At 39.1% G+C, this 25,020-nt stretch overlaps 1 pseudogene; it reads left to right on the top strand.

The window, feature by feature from the left end:
* Tgif1-ps1 (TGFB-induced factor homeobox 1, pseudogene 1) overlaps positions 1-23,752 on the top strand; it is a 32,696-nt pseudogene extending 8,944 nt beyond the window's left edge.
* The last annotated feature ends 1,268 nt before the right edge of the window (positions 23,753-25,020 follow it).

Raw genomic sequence — 25,020 nt, 5'->3', positions numbered from 1 at the left:
ATATTCATCAAAGGAAAAATCCACCAAGATGAACTCTCAATCCTAAATATCTATGCCACAAATACAAGGGCACCTACATATGTAAAAGAAACCTTACTAAAGCTCAAAACACACATTGCACCTCACACAATAATAGTGGGAGATTTCAACACCCCACTCTCATCAATGGACAGATCATGGAAACAGAAATTAAACAGAGATGTAGACAGACTAAGAGAAGTCATGAGCCAAATGGACTTAACGGATATTTATAGAACATTCTATCCTAAAGCAAAAGGATATACCTTCTTCTCGGCTCCTCATGGTACTTTCTCCAAAATTGACCATATAATTGGTCAAAAAACGGGCCTCAACAGGTACAGAAAGATAGAAATAATCCCATGCGTGCTATCGGACCACCACGGCCTAAAACTGGTCTTCAATAACAATAAGGGAAGAATGCCCACATATACGTGGAAATTGAACAATGCTCTACTCAATGATAACCTGGTCAAGGAAGAAATAAAAAAGAAATTAAAAACTTTTTAGAATTTAATGAAAATGAAGGTACAACATACCCAAACTTATGGGACACAATGAAAGCTGTGCTAAGAGGAAAACTCATAGCGCTGAGTGCCTGCAGAAAGAAACAGGAAAGAGCATATGTCAGCAGCTTGACAGCACACCTAAAAGCTCTGGAACAAAAAGAAGCAAATACACCCAGGAGGAGTAGAAGGCAGGAAATAATCAAACTCAGAGCTGAAATCAACCAAGTAGAAACAAAAAGGACCATAGAAAGAATCAACAGAACCAAAAGTTGGTTCTTTGAGAAAATCAACAAGATAGATAAACCCTTAGCCAGACTAACAGGAGGACACAGAGAGTGCGTCCAAATTAACAAAATCAGAAATGAAAAGGGAGACATAACTACAGATTCAGAGGAAATTCAAAAAATCATCAGATCTTACTATAAAAACCTATATTCAACAAAACTTGAAAATCTTCAGGAAATGGACAATTTCCTAGACAGATACCAGGTATCGAAGTTAAATCAGGAACAGATAAACCAGTTAAACAACCCCATAACTCCTAAGGAAATAGAAGCAGTCATTAAAGGACTCCCAACCAAAAAGAGCCCAGGTCCAGACGGGTTTAGTGCAGAATTCTATCAAACCTTCATAGAAGACCTTATACAAATATTATCCAAACTATTCCACAAAATTGAAACAGATGGATCACTACCGAATTCCTTCTATGAAGCCACAATTACTCTTATACCTAAACCACACAAAGACCCAACAAAGAAAGAGAACTTCAGACCAATTTCCCTTATGAATATCGACGCAAAAATACTCAATAAAATTCTGGCAAACCGAATTCAAGAGCACATCAAAACAATCATCCACCATGATCAAGTAGGCTTCATCCCAGGCATGCAGGGATGGTTTAATATAAGGAAAACCATCACCGTGATCCATCATATAAACAAACTGAAAGAACAGAACCACATGATCATTTCATTAGATGCTGAGAAAGCATTTGACAAAATTCAACACCCCTTCATGATAAAAGTCCTGGAAAGAATAGGAATTCAAGGCCCATACCTAAACATAGTAAAAGCCATATACAGCAAACCAGTTGCTAACATTAAACTAAATGGAGAGAAACTTGAAGCAATCCCACTAAAATCAGGGACTAGACAAGGCTGCCCACTCTCTCCCTACTTATTCAATATAGTTCTTGAAGTTCTAGCCAGAGCAATCAGACAACAAAAGGAGATCAAGGGGATACAGATCGGAAAAGAAGAGGTCAAAATATCACTATTTGCAGACGACATGATAGTATATTTAAGTGATCCCAAAAGTTCCACCAGAGAACTACTAAAGCTGATAAACAACTTCAGCAAAGTGGCTGGGTATAAAATTAACTCAAATAAATCAGTTGCCTTCCTCTATACAAAAGAGAAACAAGCCGAGAAAGAAATTAGGGAAACGACACCCTTCATAATAGACCCAAATAATATAAAGTACCTCGGTGTGACTTTAACCAAGCAAGTAAAAGATCTGTACAATAAGAACTTCAAGACACTGAGGAAAGAAATTGAAGAAGACCTCAGAAGATGGAAAGATCTCCCATGCTCATGAATTGGCAGGATTAATATAGTAAAAATGGCTATTTTACCAAAAGCAATCTACAGATTCAATGCAATCCCCATCAAAATACCAGTCCAATTCTTCAAAGAGTTAGACAGAACAATTTGCAAATTCATCTGGAATAACAAAAAACCCAGGATAGCTAAAGCTATCCTCAACAATAAGAGGACTTCAGGGGGAATCACTATCCCTGAACTCAAGCAGTATTACAGAGCAATAGTGATAAAAACTGCAGGGTATTGGTACAGAGACAGACAGATAGACCAATGGAACAGAATTGAAGACCCAGAAATGAACCCACACACCTATGGTCACTTGATTTTTGACAAAGGAGCCAAAACCATCCAATGGAAAAAAGATAGCATTTTCAGCAAATGGTGCTGTTTCAACTGGAGGGCAACATGTAGAAGAATGCAGATCGATCCATGCTTATCACCCTGTACAAAGCTTAAGTCCAAGTGGATCAAGGACCTCCACATCAAACCAGACACACTCAAACTAATAGAAGAAAAACTAGGGAAGCATCTGGAACACATGGGCACTGGAAAAAATTTCCTGAACAAAACACCAATGGCTTATGCTCTAAGATCAAGAATCGACAAATGGGATCTCATAAAACTGCAAAGCTTCTGTAAGGCAAAGGACACTGTGGTTAGGACAAAACGACAACCAACAGATTGGGAAAAGATCTTTACCAATCCTATAACAGATAGAGGCCTTATATCCAAAATATACAAAGAACTCAAGAAGTTAGACCGCAGGGAAACAAATAACCCTATTAAAAAATGGGGTTCAGAGCTGAACAAAGAATTCACAGCTGAGGAATGCCGAACGGCTGAGAAACACCTAAAGAAATGTTCAACATCTTTAGTCATAAGGGAAATGCAAATCAAAACAACCCTGAGATTTCACCTCACACCAGTGAGAATGGCTAAGATCAAAAACTCAGGTGACAGCAGATGCTGTTGAGGATGTGGAGAAAGAGGAACACTCCTCCATTGTTGGTGGGATTGCAGACTGGTAAAACCATTCTGGAAATCAGTCTGGAGGTTCCTCAGAAAATTGGACACTGAACTGCCTGAGGATCCAGCCATACCTCTCTTGGGCATATACCCAAAAGATGCCTCAACATATAAAAGAGACACGTGCTCCACTATGTTCATCGCAGCCTTATTTATAATAGCCAGAAGCTGGAAAGAACCCAGATGCCCTTCAACAGAGGAATGGATACAGAAAATGTGGTACATCTACACAATGGAATATTACTCAGCTATCAAAAACAACGAGTTTATGAAATTCGTAGGCAAATGGTTGGAACTGGAAAATATCATCCTGAGTGAGCTAACCCACTCACAGAAAGACATACATGGTATGCACTCATTGATAAGTGGCTATTAGCCCAAATGCTTGAATTACCCTAGATCCCTAGAACAAACGAAACTCAAGACGGATGATCAAAATGTGAATGCTTCACTCCTTCTTTAAATGAGGAAAAAGAATACCCTTGGCAGGGAAGGGAGAGGCAAAGATTAAAACAGAGACTGAAGGAACACCCATTCAGAGCCTGCCCCACAGGTGGCCCATACATATACAGCCACCCAATTAGACAAGATGGATGAAGCAAAGAAGTGCAGACCGACAGGAGCCGGATGTAGATCGCTCCTGAGAGACACAGCCAGAATACAGCAAATACAGAGGCGAATGCCAGCAGCAAACCACTGAACTGAGAATAGGTCCCCCGTTGAAGGAATCAGAGAAAGAACTGGAAGAGCTTGAAGGTGCTCGAGACCCCAAAAGTACAACAATGTCAAGCAACCAGAGCTTCCAGGGACTAAGCCACTACCTAAAGACTATACATGGACTGACCCTGGACTCTGTCCCCATAGGTAGCAATGAATATCCTAGTAAGAGCACCAGTGGATGGGGAAGCCCTGGGTCCTGCTAAGACTGAACCCCCAGTGAACTAGACTATGCGGGGAGGGTGGCAATGGGGGGAGGTTTGGGAGGGGAACACCCATAAGGAAGGGGAGGGGGGAGGGTGATGTCTGTCCGGAAACCGGGAAAGGGAATAACACTTGAAATGTATATAAGAAATACTCAAGATAATAAAAAAAAAAAAAAAAAAAGAAAACTTCTAAACCTGATAAATAACTTCGGAGAAGTGGCTGGATATAAAATTAACTACAAAAAATCAGTAGCCTTCCTGTTATCAATGGATAAACAGGGGTTTTTAGCTGGAGCTCGAACCTCTCTGATCTCAACCCACAGCTCCCTGCTCCCAAACCCCAGGGGAGAGAGAGCTCACCACCTGGACAGGTAGGCATTCCTAATACTGCATAATGGGAGAGAACACCAATCCTGCCCACCCCTGAGCACATCCCTGGCTCCTCCCAAGAGGAAACTGTATAAGGCCTCTGGGAACAGGAAGATAGAGGCACTCAAGAGGCAGGTCCCCTGCAGTCGAGACACCTCCTGGACCTAAAGGGACCTGCTCAACAGCTCCCTGCAACCAAATCCCATGGGAGGGAGAGCTAAACTTTCAGAGTGGCAGACATGCCTGGGAAGCCAGAAGAGACTACACTCTGCCCACATTTCTGACTCCAGAGGAAAACACTTAAAGCCATCTGGAACCCCAGTGCACCGGGGCCCCAGGAAAAGGGGGCCCAGGTCCTCCTGGTTGCTACCCTCAGGGAGAACTCAAAAGCAGCCCCCCAGGAGCAACTTCAGCCTCAGGACCACAGGGAAGACCAACTTTTCTGCTCTAAGTGACCTGCCTGGTGGACTCAGGACACACGCCCACAGAAACAGCTGGACCATTAGACAGGAAAGACTACACCCCTGAAAGCAGAACACTGTTCCCATAACTGGCTGCAAAAAAACAGGAAAGCAGATCTACAGCACTCCTGACACACAGGCCCATAGGATGGTCTAGCCACTGTCAGAAATAGCAGAACAAGGTAACACCAGAGACAACCTGACAGCGAGAGGCAAGCGCAGAAACCCAAGCAACAGAAACCAAGACTATATGGCATCACCGGAGCCCAATTCTCCCACCAAAGCAAACACAGAATATCCAAACACACCACAAAAGCAAGATCTAGATTTAAAAAAATATTTGATCATGATGATGGAGGACTTCAAGAACGACATGAAGAACTTCCTTAGAGAAATTCAGGAAAACATAAATAAACAAGTAGAAGCCTATAGAGAGGAATCACAAAAATCCCTGAAAGAATTCCAGGAAAACACAATCAAACAGGTGAAGGAATTAAAAATGGAAATAGAAGCAATAAAGAAAGCACAAAGGGAGACAAACCTGGATATAGAAAACCAAAGGAAGAGACAAGGAGCTGTAGAAACAAGCATCACCAACAGAAAACAAGAGAAAGAAGAGAGAATCTCAGGAGCAGAAGATTCCATAGAAATCATCGACTCAACTGTCAAAGAAAATGTAAAACAGAAAAATCTCTGGCCCAAAACATACAGGAAATCCAGAACTCAATGAGAAGATCAAACCAAATAATAGGTATAGAAGAGAGTGAAGACTGCCAGCTCAAAGGATCAGTAAATATCTTCAACAAAATCATAGAAGAAAACTTCCCTAACCTAAAGAAAGAGATGCCCATAAACACACAAGAAGCCTACAGAACTCCAAATAGATTGGACCAGAAAAGAAACTCCTCCCATCACATAATAGTCAAAACACCAAATGCACAAAACAAAGAATATTAAAAGCAGTAAAGGAAAAAGGTCAAGTAACATATAAAGGCAGAACTATCAGAATCACACAAGATTTCTCACCAGAGACTATGGAAGCCAGAAGATCCTGGACAGATGTCATACAGACCCTAAAAGAACACAAATGCCAGCCCAGGTTACTGTATCCAGCAAAACTCTCAATTAACATAGATGGAGAAACCAAGATATTCCATGACAAAACCAAATTTACACAATATTTTTCGACAAATCCAGCCCTACAAAGGATAATAAATGGTAAAGCCCAACATAAGGAGGCAAGCTACATCCTAGAAAAAGCAAGAAACTAATCGTCTTGGCAACAAAACAAAGAGAAGAAAAGCACACAAACATAATCTCACATCCAAATACGAATATAACAGGAAGCAGCAATCACTATTCCTTAATATCTCTCAATATCAATGGACTCAACTCACCAATAAAAAGACATAGATTAACAATCTGGATACACAATGAGTACCCTGCATTCTGCTGCCTACAGGAAACACACCTCAGAGACAAAGACAGAAACTACCTCAGAGTGAAAGGCTGGAAAACAACTTTCCAAGCAAATGGTCTGAAGAAGCAAGCTGGAGGAGCCATTCTAATATCAAATAAAATCAATTTTCAACTAAAAGTCATCAAAAAAGATAAGGAAGGACACTTCATTTTCATCAAAGGAAAAATCCACCAAGTTGAACTCTTTTTTTTTTGCTGTATGAATTTCTTTCTTTCTTTTCTTTTTTATTAACTTGAGTATTTCTTATTTACATTTCGAGTGTTATTCCCTTTCCCGGTTTCCGGACAAACATCCCCCTAATCCCTCCCCTTCCTTATGGGTGTTCCACTCCCCATCCTCCCCCCATTGCTGCCTCCCCCCAACAATCACTTTCACTGGGGGTTCAGTCTTAGCAGGACCAAGCTTAGCTTCCCCTACCACTGGTGATCTTACTAGGATATTCATTGCTACCTATGAGGTCAGAGTCCAGGGTCAGTCCATGTATCATCTTTAGGTAGTGGCTTAGTCCCTAGAAGCTCTGGTTGCTTGGCATTGTTGTTCATATGGGGTCTCGAGCCCCTTCAAGCTCTTCCAGTTCTTTCTCTGATTCCTTCAACGGGGTCCTATTCTCAGCTCAGTGGTTGGCTGCTGGCATTTGCCTCTGTATTTGCTGTATTCTGGCTGTGTATCTCAGGAGAGGTCTACATCCGGCTCCTGTCGGCCTGCACTTGTTTGCTTCATCCATCTTGTCTAATTGGATGGCTGTATATGTATGGGCCACATGTGGGGCAGGCTCTGAATGGGTGTTCCTTCAGTCTCTGTTTTAATTTTTGCCTCTCCCTTCCCTGCCAAGGGTATTCTTTTTCCTCATTTAAAGAAGGAGTGAAGCATTCACATTTTGATCATCAGTCTTGAGTTTCATGTGTTCTACGCATCTAGGGTAATTCAAGCATTTGGGCTAATAGCCACTTATCAATGAGTGCATACCATGTATGTTTTTCTGTGATTGGGTTACCTCACTCAGGATGATATTTTCCAGTTCCAACCATTTGTCTATGAATTTCATAAAGGCATTGTTTTTTTTTCTTTTCTTTTCTTTTTTTTTTTTTTTTTGGAGCTGGGGACCGAACCCATTGCCTTGCGGTTGCTAGGCAAGCGCTCTACCACTGAGCCAAATCCCCAACTCCAAGGCGTAGTTTTTGATAGCTGAGTAATATTCCATTGTGTAGATGTACCACATTTTCTGTATCCATTCCTCTGTTGAAGGGCATCTGGGTTCTTTCCAGCTTCTGGCTATTATAAATAAGGCTGTGTAATCCTAAATATCTATTCTCAAAATGCAAGGACACGTACATACATAAAAGAAACTTTACTAAAGCTCAAAGCACACATTGCACCTCACAATAATAGTAGGAGATTTCAACACCCCACTCTCATCAATGGATAGATCATGGAAACAGAAATTAGAGACATAGACAGACTAAGAGAAGTCAAGAACCAAATGGACTTAACATATTTATAGAACATTCTATCCTAAAACAAAAGGATATACCTTCTTCTCACCACATCATGGTACTTTCTCCAAAAATGACCACATAATTGGTCATATAACAGGCCTCAATAGATTCAGAAAGATAGAAATAATCCCATCTGTCCTATCAGACCACCATGTGTTAAAGCTGGTCTTCAACAACAATAAGGGAAGTACGCCCCCATATACATGGAAATTGAACAATGCTTTACTCAATGATAACATGGTCAAGGATGAAATAAAGAAGGAAATTAAAGACTTCTTAGAATTTAATGAAAATGAAGGTACAACATACCCAAACTTTTGGGACACAATAAAAGCTGTGCTAAGAGGAAAACTCATAGCTCTGAGTGCCTACATAAAGAAATAGGAGAGAGCATATATAAGCAGCTTGACAGCACACTTAAAAGCTCTAGAACAAAAGGAAGCAAATGCACCCAGGAGGAGTAGAAGACAGGAAATAATCAAACTCAGAGCTGAAATCAACCAAGTAGAAACAAAAAGAATCAACAGAACCAAAAGTTGGTTCTTTGAGAAAATCAACAAGATAGATAAACCCTTAGCCAGACTAACGAGAGGACACAGAGAATGTGTCCAAATTAACAAAATCAGAAATGAAAAAGGAGACATAACTACAGAATCAGAGGAAATTCAAAAATCATCAGATCTTACAATAAAACCTATATTCAACAAAACTTGAAAATCTGCAGGAAATGGACAATTTCCTAGACAGATACAAGGTACCAAAATTAAATCAGGAACAGATAAACCATTTAAACAACCCCATAACTCCTAAAGAAGCAGAAGATGTCATTAAAGGTCTCCCAACCAAAAAGAGGCCAGGTCCAGATGGGTTCAATGCAGAATTCTGTCCGACCTTCATAGAAGACCGCATACCAATACTATTCAAATTATTCCACAAAATTGAAACAGATGGAGTGCGACTGAATTCCTTCTGTGAAGCCACAATTACTCTTATACATAAACCACACAAAGACACAACAAGAAAGAGAACCTCAGACCAATTTCCCTTATGAATATTGATGCAAAAATACTCAATAAAATTCTGGCAAACTGAATCCAAGAACACATCAAAACAATCATCCATCATGATCAAGTAGGCTTCATCCCAGGCATGCAGGGATGGTTTAATATACGGAAAACCATCAACGTAATCCATTATATAAACAAACTGAAAGAACAAAACCATGTTATCATTTTGTTAGATGCTGAGAAAGCATTTGACAAAATTCAACACCCCTTCATGATAAAAGTCCTGGAAAGAATAGGAATTCTAACCATAGTAAAAGCCATATACAGCATACCAGTAGCTAATGGTTAAACTAAATGGAGAGAAACTTGAAGCAATCCCACTGAAATCAGGGGCTAGAAAAGACTGCCCACTCTCTCTCTACTTATTCAATATAATTCTCAAAGTCTTAGTCAGAGCAATCAGACAAAAAAAGGAGATCAAAGGGATACAGATTGGAAAGGAAGAGGTCAAAATATCACTTTTTGCAGATGATATGATTGTATACTTAAGTGATCCCAAAAGTTCCACCAGAGAACTACTAAAGCTGATGAGCACCTTAAGCAAAGTGCCTGGGTATAAAATTAACTCAAATAAATCAGTAGCCTTCCTCTACACAAAAGAGAAAGAAGCCGAGAAAGAAATTAGGGAAACAACACCCTTCATAATAGACCCAAGCGATATAAAGTATCTCGGTGTGACTTTAACCAAGCAAGTGAAAGGTCTGTATGATAAGAACTTCAAGCCACTGAAGAAAGAAATTGAAGAAGATCTCTGAAGATGGAAAGATCTCCCATGCTCATAGATTGGCAGGATTAATATAGTAAAAATGGCCATTTTACCAAAAGCAATCTACAGATTCAATGCAATCCCCATCAAACTATCAATTCAATTCTTCAGAGAGTTAGACAGAACAATTTGCCAATTCACCTGGAATAACAAAAAACCCAGGATAGCTAAAACTATCCTCAACAATAAAAGGGCTTCCGGGGCAATCACTATCCCTGAACTCAATCAGTATTACAGAGCAGTAGTGATAAAAACTGCATGGTATTGGTACAGAGACAGACAGATAGACCAATGGAATAGAATTGAAGACTCAGAAATGAACCTACAAACCTGGTCACTTGATTTTTGACAAAGGAGCCAAAACCATCCAATGGAAAACAGATAGCATTTTCAGCAAATGGTGCTGGTTCAACTGGAGGTCAGCATGTAGAAGAATGCAGATCGATCCATTCTTATCACCCCGTACAAACCTTAAGTCCAAGTAGATCAAAGACCTCCACATCAAACCAGATACACTGAAAGTAATCGAAGAAAAAGTGGGGAAGCATCTCGAACACTTGGGCACTGGAGAAAATTTCCCGAACAAAACACCAATGGCTTATGCTCTAAGATCAAGAATCGACAAATGAGATCTCACAAAACTGCAAAGCTTCTGTAAGGAAAAGGACACTGTTGTTAGGACAAAACGGCAACCAACAGATTGGGAAAAGATCCTTACCAATCCTACAACTGATAGAGGGCTTATTTCCAAAATATACAAAGGACTCAAGAAGTTAGACCGCAGGGAGACAAATAACCCTATTTAAAGAAATGGTGTTCACAGCTAAACACAGAATTCACAGTTGAGGAATGCCAAATGGCTGAGAAACACCTAAAGAAATGTTCAACATCTTTAGTCATAAGGGAAATGCAAATCAAAACAACCCTGAGATTCCACCTCACACCAGTCAGAAAGGCTAAGATCAAAAACTCAGGTGACAGCAAATGGTGGTGAGGATTCAGAGGAAGAGGAAGACTCCTCCATTGTTGGTGGGATTACAGACTGGTACAACCATTCTGGAAATCAGTCTGCGGGTTCCTCAGAAAATTGGACATTGAACTACCTGAGGAACCAGCTATACCTCTCTTCGGCATATACCCAAAAAATGCCCCAACATATAACAAAGACACATGCTCCACTATGTTCACAGCAGCCTTATTTATAATAGCCAGAAGCTGGAAAGAACCCAGATGACTTCAAAGGAGGAATAGATACAGGAAATATGGTACATCGACACAGTGGAATATTACTCAGCTATCAAAAACAATGACTTTATGAAATTCATAGGCAAATTAATGGAACTGGACAATATCATCCTGAGTGAGGTAACCCAATCACAGAAAAACACACATGTTATGCACTCATTGATAAGTGGATATTAGCCCAAATGCTCAAATTACCCTAGATGCACAGAACCAATGAAACTCAAGAAAGATGACCTAAATGCGAATGCTTCACTCCTTCTTTAAAAGGGGAACAAGAATACCATTGGCAGGGGATAGGGAGACAAAGTTTAGAACAGAGGTAGAAGAAACACCCATTCAGAGCCTGCCCCACATGTGGCCCATACATATACAGTCACCAAACTAGATAAGATGGATGAAGCAAAGAGTGCAGGCTGACAGGCACCAGATGTAGGTCTCTCCTGAAAGACATAGCCAGAATACAGCAAATATATAGGCCAATGCCAACAGCAAACCACTGAACTGAGAATGGGACCCCTGTTGAAGGAATCAGAGAAAGGACTGGAAGAGCTTGAAGGGGCTCAAGACCCCTTATGAACAACAATGCCAACCAACCAGAGCTTCCAGAGACTAAGCCACTACCCAAAGACTATACATGGATTGACCCTGGGCTCCAACCTCATAGGTAGCAATGAATAGCCTATTAAGAGCACCAGTGGAAGGGGAAGCCCTTGGTCCTGCCATGACTGAACCCCCAGTGAATGTGATTGTTGGGGGTAGGGAGGTAATGAGGGGAGTATGGGGAGAGGAACACCCATAGAGAAGGGGAGGGGGAGGAGTTGGGGAAATATTGGCCTGAAAACTGGGAAAGGGAATAACAATCGAAATGTAAATAAGAAATACTCAAGTTAATAAAGATGGAAATAAAGAGATAATCAGAAACAGTGATTGTTGCTTCCTAGTATTTTTGTTGTTAGAGGTGAAATTATGTTTGTGTGGGTATCTTCCTTTGGGTATGTGGAATGAAGGGTGTAGTTTCCTTCCTTGTGTTGGAGTTTTCCACATATTATCCTTTGTAGGTCTGGTTTTGGGGAAAGATATTGTGTACATTTGGTTTTGTCATGGAATATCTTGTTTTCTCCATCTATGTTAATCGAGAGTTTTGCTGGGTATAGTGACCAGGGGTGGTATTTTTGTTCTCTTGTGGTCTGTATGGCATATGCCCAGGACCTTCTGGCTTTCAGTCTCTTGTGAGAAGTCTGGTGTAAATCTGAGAGTTCTGCCTTTATATGTTACTTGACCTTTTCCCCTTACTGCTTTTAATATTCTTTCTTTGTTTTGTGCATTTTGTGTTTTGATTATATTGTGTTAGGAGGAATTTCTTTTCTGGTCCAATCTATTTGGAGTTCTGTAGGCTTCTTGTGTGTTTATGGGCATCTCTTTCTTTAGGTTAGGGAAGTTTCCTTCTATGATTTTGTTGAAGATATTTACTGGTCCTTTGAGCTGGGAGTCTTCACTCTCTTCTATACCTATTATCCTTAGGTTTGATCTTCTCATTGTGTTTGAATTTCCTCGTTGTTTTGGGTTAGGAGGTTTTTGCATTTTTCATTTTCTTTGACTGTTGTTTCAATGTTTTCTGTGGCATCTTCTGCACTTGAGATTCTCTCTGCTATCTCTTGTATTCTGTTGGTGATGCTTGCATCTATGACTCCTGATCTTTTTCCCAGGTTTTCTATTTCCGTGGTTGCCTCTCTTTGTGATTTCTTTATTGTTTCTACTTCCATTTTTAGATCCTCAGTGGTTTTGTCAATTCCTTCACCTGTTTGTTTGTGTTTTCCTGTAATTCTTCAGGGGATTTTTATGTTTCCTTTGTGAGAGCTGCTACCTGTTTACCTGTGTTGTCCTTTATTTCTTTAATGGAGTTATTTATGTCCTTCTTAAAGTCCTCTATGATCATCATGAGATGTGATTTTTAAATCCAAATCTTGCCTTTCCTGTGTGTTGTGGTACACAGTACTTGCTGCAGTGGTAGAACTGGTTTCTGACAACACCAAGTAGTCATAATTCCTGTTGCTTAGGTTCTTGGACTTGCCTCTTGCCATCTGGTTATCTCTGGTGTTGGTTAATCTTGCTGTCTCTAACTGGAGCCTGTCAGCCCTGTGAGCCCGTGAGCCTATGATCTTAGGTGTGTCATCACTCCTGGAAACCAGCTTTCTCCAGGTGGTATTTGATTCTGGAGAACTGTGCCACTGAGTTAATTCTGAGGTGTGGACTGAAACAGGAAGGATCCTTTCCCCAGTTGCTCTGCAGTTGTTGAACCCAGTAGTCTCCTGGCAGGTCCCCTTTTGGCCAGATTTTGGATCAAAATTGTTTGTCTTAACTGTGGACTTAGGGGTGACAGAACTCCTGGAAGACGAGCTCTCTCCAGGCTGGATTTTGGTCCAGAAAGCTGTCAACATTCTGCATTTTAATCTCTTCTCTTTGAGGCAGAATGCTTCATCTTTGAGGAAATGGCTATACAATATCCTTTGACATATGGGATTGATTTTCGATCAAGGCAAACTGGAAGAAATGTGTAGTTGTGTGCCATATTGTCTCTCTACAATTTTGTTTTCTTATTTATTGCTCTGTACTCATGAAGATCTTTCATCCCTATACAAATTAAGGTTTTAATTTGTTAAAGTGTAGACTTAGATACTATTAAATTATTAAACCATCCAGAATTAAGGGTCTCAAAAAGGATGTACATTTTTTTCTCTGTTATGCAACATACCAGAAACAAGAGCTATACATGACAATCAGGTATAGTCATGAAGATATCTTTCAGTATCACACATATATTTTATTTTGAACATTCAAATCTTCACAGACTTCATGTTTATGCTGTTCCACATTTCTATCAGGAAAGAAAAGAGGGAAAAGAGTGACTTTGATCATAGAAAACTGGTGGCAGAGCTGAATATAGCTGCAAAGGAAGCTGAGAAATAGAGTTTCTACATGAGAAGTGATTTTCCTGCTGACATTTATGAAAGTAGATAGTGAGAAAAATTTAAAAAATTTAAAAGTGACTGAAAATAATGTCTCTTTTATATGTATGTACTTACTTTATATAATATATATGTATATATATATGTGAATCATGTTTAAAAGCAGCTAATAGTAGTGATTGATCTGTTTTGAATAGGTTATCTACACTAGAATATAATGAAAATGGAGAGTATAAATAGTTGTCTTATATAATGAATTGTTTGTTATATTTTCAAGATCTTCTTGTTAGTAATATATGAGATATATAGGTCCACAAAAATTTGAATTTTAGAAATTTGAGTAAATTCTATTACTTGTTTCAAATGCTGTGAATTTTTATCCAGTGTATAATTTGATGATTGTAAGAAGAGTTTAATTCCAAGTAATTGTTTTTTCTCTCCCCGTAGGTTATTGTAACATAGTCATTCCTATATTTAGCTTTTATAAGGCTCTTTGTATAAGAATAGTCGTGCATAATTTATAATATTCTAGTCTTTATTATTTGTCAAATATAAATATATGCTGACAACTTCTACTCCTATGTTTGGCTGTTCTGTCACTGCTAGCAAAAAAAGTGGGCAGAGTGCAAAATATAAAAAGATGCTACATTCAGTTTTCTGAGGCTGTTGTAAAAACAATAATACTACCACAAATTCAGTAACTAACAATACAGAAATTTATTCTCTCCATCTGGAGGCTAGAAAAGCTGGAGTCTCTGTGGCCATTTTCTCTCTGAAGGACCATCTGCCTTTTGCCTCTTCAGCTTCTGGTGACTGTCTTCACATTTCTGGGCTTGGAAGCTGCTCTCAGATCACATGTGCTTTTCCGTGTTTGTGTCTTTATGGTTTCTATCAAAACATCATAATGACACTTTCATTGTTTTGATGGTCTACCAAGATGACTCAGGATTATCTGCTTATTTTAATATCCTTAGCTGTATTATATTTGAAAAGGTCTTCCTGTCCAAATAGGGTAATGGTTATAGTTTCTATAGACTATGTGAATTTTCATTTTCTTTTATGGACAGGAAGACTTTCCACAATACATTCTCTGTGCTATCATCCATTTCACATGGGGAATTCACTCACCTCATCCTAACATCCAGCAAAATATCAACACATTACAGGTCAGTTCAACTTAGCTTCTTATGTAAATATCAAAAGCTCAAAAATCTCAAATACCATTAACTCAATCAAAAAATAATTATGTTCTCACTGTGATTCATCCTAGATCAAAATGTCTCTCCATCTTGGAACCTTTAAAAACTAGAGGAACAAAGTATCCTGCTGAAATAAAAATGAGAATTTCAGAATCTGGATCAGTGAGGAAATATTCAGAGGACCAAGAAATAACTATGGCTTGGCACAGTGTGCACTATGAAGAATCTAAAGAAAGGTAATGCTGACCATTCAATATCCAGTTCTTACATGTCCATACCAAAATCCCTTGAATGTTCATCAAAAGTTTATGAACTGGAAATATTTGGCAAAATAGAGAATGGTCAGAGACATTCTTGGGATGCAATGTGAAGAGAGGATAGTAATTAAGACACCCTGGAAAGAGACAATTGATAAATAAATTAGAAATGCAAGCTATAGAAATGTTGTAACTATTAAAAAAATAAAGATTAAAAGACCTGGAATAAATCTCAAAATATTTACCTCAAATATCAGTAGCCTAAATTGTTCCTAATTCTTTTTAGGATTTCCTTGGTTGCCCTTTTCTAGGAATAATTATGTGTTTACACACTCAAATCTTTCTGCCAGAAATGTGTATCTCAAGGTATAAAGTGAATGTCAAATATTAATTTACACTCTTTACACATTTCTAAGATTCTAAGACATTGGAGAGAAATAATGTTTTTAGTAGTCATAGGCATTACTTAACAAAACTGTATCATAAGAGTAACAGAAAATTACTTTTCCATTCTTCTCTGGTCCTTTTATAATGACTCTTCCCAGATATATCCAAAATTTGGTTCTTAATCATACTTTTATAAAAATAGTGAAATCAACTTTTTTTTTTTATCCAGGCCCATAGCTCCCTCCCAAATTCCGTGGGAGAGAGAGCTGAACAACCAAAAGTGCGGGCAATCCTGAGACTGCAGGACAGACTGCCACTTTTGCCCACCTTTGCCCACATTCCTGGCCCAAGAGGAAACTGCATAGTGCCTCTGGACACAGTAATATAGGAGCAGTCAGCTGTAGGAGCCCTGAATTCCAGGTCTGCGCCCAGATCTGAACTGTACTGGTCAAACAGCTCCCTGTATCCAAATCCCGTTGTGGGGGAGGGGGAGTGCTGGACCCTCAGAAGGGCGAACACTCCTGAGAAACCAGAGAAGACTACCCTCTGCCCACATTCACAACTCAAGAGGAAAACTCCTAGTGCCATCTGTGCCCCCTGCGCACAGGGACTTAGGAGCAGTAGGGATCGAACCCTGCTGGTTGCTGCCCTTGTCAAGAACTGAAAGTCAGCAGCCAGAAGTGACTACACACCTGAGAACCAAATACCAAAAGCAATCTACAGATTCTACAGACCAGGATCAGATACTGGGTCTTGTTACCCTGTGACTTTCTATTTAAGCATTGCTCGAAATCCCAGTACAGTCCTTCAGTAGAATATAATCCCCACCCTACTCAATTTCCTAGTTGTATGATAAGAACCTTTGTAGAGACTATCTTTATCAGCAGAATGTCTTTACCCTTAGCCGTTGCATTTCTTTATATTCTGGGAGTTGTTTTGAGGAGCTAGCCTTTTGTGGTACAATTGTTTTGTGTAATTTCTATTAATTTGGGTTTGTCCAGTATTTCATGGCTGGTTTCAGATTGGCTTTGACTGAATTTGAGGGATATGATTGAACTGACTGTGTCATCCTATAAGATCAGTTTGTGTTCTCTATGCAATTATAAAGCACACATTTTTTTGACCTTGTACATACAGTTACCACAATAAGTTTGAGATATATCCATTGTAGTTTGCATATTAACATTTCAATATTTTTATTGTTAAGGAAATCTATGCTCTAAGACATTATTGTACTTTATTGATGCATTGCTGGTGAATATCTGATTTCCATCTAGGTTTAGGGTATTCTAATGAAGCTTCCACGAACATGTTGTGTGTCTTTGATTGGACTTACCTTTTCAAATTTCTTGGGTAAATATAAAAGGAGTTAAAGATATATTACTACTAACTAGTTGATGAAATTATTGTCAAAGTAATTGTGTCATTTTCTGTTGCTCTGAGAGGTATACAAGAGTTCTGAATGTGCTACACTCTCCCTAGTACTTGAATGTGTAAGATGTTTGAAATGTTGAGCCATTCCAGTGGCATTTTACTGGGTGTAATTAAGGCATTCAATATACACTAAGCTATAATTAAGTAGCTTTGCCTTTTCCTATATACTATGTTTACCATCCATATATCTTTTAATTAGAAAAGTATGTATCTCTGACTATTTTGCCTGTTTTTTGGAACTCTTTTCCTCCTATTGGGTTGCTTTGTTCAGCCTCAGTATGAGGCCTTTGCCTCGTCTTAATGTACTTTGTGTTGTAGAGTTTGGTTCTGTCTCTTGGAAGTCTGCTCTTTTCTGAAGGGAAACAGATGGGGAATGAATATTGGGGAGAAGAGTGATGGGAAAGGGAGCTGAGAGGAGTGGAAAGATATCAAGCTGTGGTCGATATATATATATATATTGAATAAGAGAAGAATCTATTTTCAATAAAAAATGAAAAAGAAAAAAAGATTTTTCTGGTGAATTTGGGTTATTTTCTTATTAAGTTCTAAGGTTCATTCTCTACTTGAAATATAAATTCTTTTAAAAAGCATGAAGACCATTTTTTTGTAAAGTATAGCTTTTAAAAGGTACTTTAAAGAACTAAAACTCTTTTTTAAAAATTGTATCTATTGTTGTATAAATGGAAAGTTTCTAAGGTCCGACCTTTGCTTATCTCCGGAACTAGGTTTCACAGAGTAGTCTGTACCCCGCCCACCATGACTCAGCTTTATCTGTTGTACTTTTCCACTTCTGTGTCCACATGTTTCTCTTCACCTTATACAAATTGCTCTCTTGGCTTGATGTGATGCTATCTCTGACACTCAGGGGTAGCCAGATTTTTGTCTTGGCTTAATAAATTTCTCAAGAGAGACCTTGCTTTGTGTATGGCTCCCTGATAACTCTTTGTCTTAGTTTGGTTCTCCATGGCAATTAAGAGACACCATACCATGGCAATTCTTATAAGAGAAAGTGTTTAACAGTAGCTCACTTACAGTTTTAGAGGTTTATTCCACTATCATCATTGTGGGGTGCATATCAATGTACAGGCAGACATGGAACTGGAGGACCTGAGAGTTCTACATCTTGATCCATAGGCAGCAGAAGGGGACTGTCCCACTGGGCATGGATTGACCATAGAGAAGGCCTCGAAGCATGCCTCCACAGTGACACATTTCCTCCACCAAGGCCACACCTACTCCAACAAAGCCACACATTTTAATAGTGTCACTCTCTATAGACCTATGAAGGCCAGTAACATTTAAACTACCACATTCTCACTCTCCTGAAATGCCTAGGTAACCTTTCATTTATTATTTGTATATGTGCGTGGGCCTGCATATGCCAGACCCTCATGTAGAGGCCAAAGGATAAGTTGGAGTCAGTTCTCTCTTTCCACTCTGTGGACACTGGGGATATAACTTGTTCTGGTGGCTTGAGAGCAGGTCCCTCTATCTGCTGAGCCATTTATCTGGCTCAGGATTACTATGGTTTAAATTTAATATAACATTAACTAAATTTGCTGAGTTTATTCTGTGTCCTTGAAGTGATTTTATAAACTTTGAGCCTACATTTACCTCTACGTTGATTCCTCCAGATTGAAACATTCCATCTGGCACGGAAACACCTTAAGGTCAACAACTCAAAATAGCTTCAGGTAATCTCTCAAACTCATCAGATTCCCTAGGCCTCTGAGTCCCCAAGATTTTACAAACAACAACAACAACAACAACAACAACAACAACAACAACAACAACAAAAGACCACTGAGAATCACTCTTATACAAACCAAGTATCAAAAAAGATTCTGAGATAATATCAGCTGCCTGAGAGAAGCAGAGACTGCAGGAGTTGCCTGGAAGAGGATAGCCCAAGTGAGTCACTTGGGAAGAATGCTGTCCAACCTGCTGAGCTGCCTGCAGCTGTGCAGTAGTTTCCAGGTTCACAGCTTTTGTGAACCTACACTCATTCTGGGAGGGACTTTGTTGATCCAACTGTCTTTTAGTTATTTTGGATCATGTAAGTAACTAGTCTATATTGTTTCAAGTAACCCCCCAAAAAATCTCCTTGGTTGACCAGGCTGAACTGGTAGTATCCTTACTTTGGTCTGCCAAGGAATCCCTATCTGGAATATGTAGATGTATGTGTATTGCATCTTCCCAAAAAAGTCTTGTCCCACAACATTCTGTGATTAATTTACATTACATCCATTACAATTATATTATATCAATATACATACACATATACATACCTAAACACACACACACACACACACACACATATATGTGTGTGTGTGTGTGTGTGTGTGTGCATGTGCATATATATGTAAGTGATAAAGGTTTGAGCCATTTTCCACATGGTACTTTATTTAAACATTAACTGACCATCAACATATGCTTTCTGTTTTAGAGTTTTGTTTTTTTATAGTTGCTTAGCATTCTTTTACAAAAGAAAACTGTCTAGTGTTAGCTTACATATATTTGCTTATTTAGTTCATACTTCTTTATGTGATGAGCCTCTCTGGTGACTACTGACATTGATCTCTGTATGAAAACTCTTCTCACCTGACTAGACCTCATGTTTGACATGATCTGCTCTTCTCCTGGAAGAATATCACACTCCCCCTCCCCCCTCTTATACTGAAGCAAGGCAGAGCAAAGCTATGCAAAGGACTCTCTCTCTCTCCTACACCTTTGCAAATATGTTCTTTGTCCTCATGTCTTTGGGATTGAATTGTCTTGCAAAAAAAAAAGGTAGATGAAAAAGATGAAGTAGGAAATAAGAAAGAGGAATAATGGAATCGAATAAAAGTAATAATATTTTGTTTTTATCTTAAATAATATTTGGATCATGGTTGGACTTTACTGTTTTTATAGTAGAAAATTATCCTCAGGGCATGAGTAGCCTTATAGTTAAAATAATTATCAATAATCAGGGCATTAGTGATTTATACAATGATGGTTAATGCTAATTATTAAGGGAACAAAACTTAGAATCAGTTGAGAGAGCCCTGAGCATGCCTGTGAGGGATTTTCTTCATTACATTAATTGATGTGGAAAGGCCCGTAGGGGATCTTGACATGAACAGAAATGGAGATGGTGCATGGACTGTCTGAGAGTGGAGAATGCTAGTTGAACACCACCATAAATGCATTCCCCTATCTTCACTTCTCCCTAGAGACATACTGTGACAAACTCCTTAAGTGCCTTCTACTGTGCCTCAAGTGCCTCTTTCTTGAATGAGGGACTGAGGGACTGAACTTGGAAATGTGAGCTAAATAAAACCTTTCTCTTTCTTTCTTTCTTTCTTTCTTTCTTTCTTTCTTTCTTTCTTTCTTTCTTTCTTTCTTTCTTCCTTCCTTCCTTTCTTTCTTTCTTTCATTTTTAATTTTACTTTCTATTTCCCCCAACTAAATCATCTATTTGTCCCTAAAGAAATGATTGAAAAAGACAACTCTAGACAAAGAAGACTTAAAACAGTATTTTTCATGTTACATAACAAAACCGACCCTATAGGAAACATAACAATAATGCTCATGGTTGGGTCTAGCTGTAGAGATGTGAAAATCATTTGTACAAATTTCTCTTTTTTAGAGATTTATTTATATTATGTATAAGTACACTGTAGCTGTCTTCAGACACACCAGAAGGAGGGTATCAAATCTCATTACAGATGGTTGTGAGCCACCATGTGGTTGCTGGGATTTGAACTCAGGTCCTCTGGAAGAGCAGTAAGTGCTCTTAGCCACTGAGCTCTCTCACTAGCCCCCAAATTTCATAACCTAAAAGAAAGAAGGAGAAAAAGGCAAAGACAGAATTCCAAACACCTTTAGAAAGGGGATGTAATGACAATCCAGAAATATCCCAGAATCCTTCAATAAACCAGGGAAAAGTCTTGAAGATGACCTTGTCCTGGAATGTCAGACCTTAGACGTCACCAGTTGCAGGCAACAGTCCTGAGGTTGATTTTACCTGCAAGCTGTCTTCACTTCCTTTAGCTTATGGGTGTCCTGTTAGGACTGGGGCAGAGGGCTCCTATGTGATCTGCTCATGCAAACAAACAGCACGATTGGAGGCCTGGTGGTTTCTTTAGTTGGAATATTTTGTCACAGCCAAGGAAAAGAAACTAAGACAGAAGTGAGGCCACTGCTATCATACTATCATATTCTGATTTGAATTTTAAAGTTTTGGGCTGGAAAAGCCATTGAATGAGAGATGCTGAGTTTAATAGGCGTTTCTCATGGGAACTTGGAAGACAGTATTGCTGAGAGAAATGTAGACTGTGGAGATTTAGCTCCTGCGAGTCTGGAGGAGACCTAGGACCCTATTTGGAACTGAGCTCGGGTCATTATGTACTATTTTGATGAAGAATCTGGCTTCATTCTGCAATGTCCCATCATGTCCTGAATAACTCAAGTGAAGTTACATATAAAGATAATGGACTAATTTGTTTGATGATGATAGGTATATAGATAGGGCTAAAGTTGTGTACCAACCATGCAGACAACAAAACAACTGTAACTGTTAATGAGCTTATTGTTGTCATTAAGACCAACAAGATGCTCTGCATTTGGACAACAGGAAGGAAGTTATTTCCTTAGAGCAAGCACATGGAAGTTTACATAACTAATCCAAGTCAGGATTCGACAGCATTGTCCACATGGCCTTGGTTTCAAAAGCCTTAAAGATGAAGAATTGAGGAGGTCATGGGGAACAAGTGATGCCAGGCAATGTGGCAGGGCTGAAAGTCCTGTGGAGAGGCTCTAAGAGGCCATGGAGCAAAACTGTCAATGAAGCTTAAATGGCAGTGGAGAGACGGGTGGACTATTGGAGCTCACAGGACCACAGGCATGCAATAAAGGTAGTTTACAGGTTTGGAGTGGAGCCTGCCCCCCAGAGTCTTCACTGCTGAAAGCAGGAAAACTGAAGGGTGGAACCAGGAGATTAGTTTATGACCTCCTGGTAACGGAAATGAAATAGCAGATTTTTTTTCATTTCCTACTGGCTTTTTGGTTTTGTTCTAGTTTGATAATTCCTTTAGACCCCAAAATTCCCCCTTCTGGGAATAAGGACATTTACTCTGTCATGAAATATTGGAAGTATAGATCTTGATTTTGAGGTTTAGGAGCTCACAGGTGAGGGATTTTGGATTTTTAAAGTGTTGACTGTTAATGAATATATAGACTGTTAAACTTGAATTGTGTTTTATATTACGAGAAAAACATGAGATCATTATTAATAAAGGGTGGAGGGTTAGAGCTTAAAAATCAAGTCTTTAGGGATCGAATGACAGGTACAAAGTTGTGATGGGTAGTGATAATTATAAATCTGATAAAGTCCATAGTTATCTGGGAGATAGGCTTCTGAGCATGCCTGTGAAGGAGTGATTGTCTTGAATACACTAGTGTGTGTGGAATAATGACCGTAACTACATCAAAGGATCCTGGACTGTGTGAGAAAGAAAGTGGTGTAGTCACCCACTGTTCTTTAGTTCTGACAGCAAATGAAGTGCGACTAGTTCTCTAAGTTTCTTTTTCTGTGATTTCTCTGCCTCAAAACACTGTAGTCAGGAATTGTGAGAAGAGTAAATTCTTTTTGAGACCCAGACCTTGGCTGTATTTTCCAATGGAATAAGGTTACCGCAGCCACCTCCTAACACACACCCCACTGGATTTCTCCCTGTTTTCTACTTTATAGAGTTTTGTGTATGTAGTTCCATGGGAGAACTTGAAATATACAGAATTCTTGACGACTCCAGGTACTTGGCATTGCTGCAGCATCCAGCAGTGACCTGGAAGATAAAGACAGCCTGGACATTCCTCTGCACCTTTCCTCTTTAGTGGCCTCTGGCAACAGGAGAGGCAGTCCACCCAAGGAGTCTGTCCATATTCTGCGAGGCTGGTGTATGAACAGAGCAAGAGAAAACACTGAAGACACACCTGTCCACACCCGTTCATCAATGCGTGCTGAAGGCTCCTCCCTGACTTGCTGAGAAAGGATGGCAAAGATCGAAATCAGTTCATGATTTCCTGCCATAGGGACAAGACTTCAGAAGCTAGCTCTATGGAAACTAAAACAGGTATCAAAAACTTCATGGCAGCTCTTGAAGAAAGCCCGTTTCATTCCTGCCCTGCTGGACTCAACTCGACACTAGGGAGGCAAGTGTCTCCTAAACCTTCCTCTCCGGGATCTATTTTGGCTAACCTTACATTAGAGATCTGCCATACCATCTTGACTGCATTGAAAAATGGGTCTCTCTCTCTCTCTCTCTCTCTCTCTCTCTCTCTCTCTCTCTCTCTCTCTCTCTCTCTCTCTCTCTCTCTGCCAGATGGCTAGCATGGGAGAGAACATAGATACAAGCATGCTTGCAAACCCAAGAGTGGTCTTTTCAACTCTCCTACCTGCTACTCTGTCAAACTTCAACTAGAATTTTACCAGATTCCAGGTTCTAGTGGATGTTGCATTCAAACAGGCAGCTAAGGTGAATCTTCAGGTCAAATTCACAGCTTAACTGTTTTTTCCCCCAAACAAAACCCTTCTCCCAACACAGTCCTGATTGTTGCCGGGGGTGATGGCAAGAGACATTTTTCTATTAATATTTGCACATGGGATTGCTCAAACGAAGCTTCCAGTTATTAAGATGTCTTTAATGGAATACAGTCACTCTAAGAACTGCAGACTAAAGCTACTGTAGAAACAAAGGGTTTTCTTTTTAAAAGGTTTCTTGGTAGATCTTTCATAATATGAGATGGTTCTCATTATCATTTTATCTTCTCTCCACTTATTTTAAAGGATTTTTTCAGAAGTTCTAGCATCTTTCTCTCCTCATATAGAACAAGATGCCAACATACAATCTAATGAATAAACTTTTAGGGGTTTTGCTTGTTTGTTTTTTAGATTCAACAAATCTAAAGTCTGCAAGTATGAAAATAGTTGTGGATTTCTCTTTTCAAGACACAATAAAGTGTTTTCTTAAAAAAAAATCCTCTTCCCTTATAATGCTTTTGTCAGAGTATTTTCTCAAAGCAATCAGAAAATAATATTATTCACACTGTATATTTAAATTAGTTGGCACCTACAGAAGTCAAAACACCCCAGCTTGTCTCATTTATTTATTCCATTTATTCTTTACTAGTTGGTTTGCTCTCATTTCTTGACCATAGTTTTTAACCACAAATCAACATTCATGATGCAGAAAATGTGCTAGAAGTAATGTCTCACAGTCAAGTTTAAAGTTGATTTGCCTAGGAACTCTTAGCAAAATTTTGAGGCCCTTTTCAGCGAAGTAAAAAGACTTTTATAAATGCTTGGACAAAGAGCTACAGAGGTCAGTAGTGTGGCTATGTTTGTCCGTAGAGGCTGATGTCCGAACACATCGCACGAATTTGTATTCAGATAAACCTCAATATCTGAGGGTAGAAGAGACCTGGAAAACTTTAGCAAAAACATAAAGTTTCCTTCAAGTTGAGTATTGCTTCTTGTTACAATGTAGACATATGGGTTCTAAATAAGTTTAAACATTACGACAAGGACTAAAAAGAAAGCAAAAAGAATCCCATTGTAAACATTTTATTTTGCCATTTTTATGTTTACTGTCATAGAAACATGGCACAAATTACCATTAAATTATTTTAACAATTTCCAAAGGTCCCGAGGAATAATTTTATTTATTTTGGCTTCTACAATATAACTTCTAGTCTATAAACAATGCCATAAAATTTTAAAGCCAAGGACTATAGAATTCCAGATGAAGAACAATATGCATGTAAATAGAGATAT

Source organism: Rattus norvegicus, chromosome 2 (assembly GCF_036323735.1).
Source record: "Rattus norvegicus strain BN/NHsdMcwi chromosome 2, GRCr8, whole genome shotgun sequence".
NCBI lineage: Eukaryota > Metazoa > Chordata > Mammalia > Rodentia > Muridae > Rattus > Rattus norvegicus.
This window is presented reverse-complemented; position numbering and strand designations above follow the sequence as displayed.